Here is a 1,370-nt window from a genome sequence, read left to right on the forward strand (position 1 = left end):
TGTACACCCGCAAAAATAAATGTTCGAAATTTAAAAATTGTTCACAAATTAAAAAAAAATCAAATTTCTGAAAATTACAAACATTTTTATGCACATTTTTTGTATTTTCATGAACATAATTTGAGTTTAGTACCTTTTTTTTTGAATTTCGATGAATTTTTTTGTATTTAGTGAAACTCATGAATAAATTTTCAATTAAATAAACATATTTAGTAATTGATGAACACATTTAAATTCAATTTTTTTGAAATTAACAAATAATTTGTAATTAGAAAACATTTTCTGAATTCAAACATTTTGAAATTTATGAACAAATTTTGAATTCGTATTCAATTAGAAAATTTAAAATTGATGAAAAGAACTTGAATTTAGGATGCACATATGATGAACATTTTTAAAAAATTAACTTTTTTACTTTGATGAACAAAATTTTAGTTTCAAAAAATGTTCATCAATTTGAGAAAAATGTTTACCTATTTGAAAAAAAGTTGCCAGATTTCAGAAAATGTTCGTGAATTTGGAAAAATATGATAATAAAAAGGAAAATAAAAATGAAATTTAAAAAGACAGGAAAAAAGAAATAAAAGAAGAGATAAAACGAAAGAAAAAAACTATTTTGGAAGCTTCTAGAACCTTTCCAAAACCGGAAACGGCTAGTTGGGTTGGCTCAAACATACACAACGTGAAGCGAGGGGGTGCGCGCGTGGTCGCAAGGCAGCGACCCGAGCGCAAAATAGAATCTGCCGTATTTCTCATCGCAAGTGGTAAAATACGTATCGCTAACAAAAGTGTAGGAAGCAATTGACGGTTCTAGGATTACTTCTTTTGAACACAGAACACATGCAAAAGCTCATATATATATATATATATATATATATATATATATATATATATATATATATATATATATATAACAAATTTTATCTACAAGCAGTGGTAGTTACCACCTACTTCTTTGGCCTCCACGTGTCCCTGAACCTAGCAGCAAGGCAAGGCACGTGCGCTAGGCAGTCGAAGATGGGCGGAACCCTCTAACCCGCTAGCAGCCGTACGTGATTAGGAGGTGGGAAAATATATTTTTGGATAAAGCAATCCCTGATTTTTAGGTGGGAAGGTAGGCCCAACGTTTCAGCTAATCGCCCTAAAAAAACTTTTGAAACGAATCACGGGTGAAGCTAGCTATAAATGGGGAGTTGGGGTTTCGTGTGAGAGGACAGAAAAAACATCCAGTAGTACATTATATTTGGATCTGACGGCATGGGCAGAGGTGACGACATCCTGGTAGTATATCCAAGTGGTAACATGTTTGTTTAAACGACTCTAGAAGTACGTTGTAAACAAGAGTATGAAGTGTACTGATTTGAATTAAA

Source organism: Triticum aestivum, chromosome 6B (genome assembly GCF_018294505.1).
Source record: "Triticum aestivum cultivar Chinese Spring chromosome 6B, IWGSC CS RefSeq v2.1, whole genome shotgun sequence".
NCBI lineage: Eukaryota > Viridiplantae > Streptophyta > Magnoliopsida > Poales > Poaceae > Triticum > Triticum aestivum.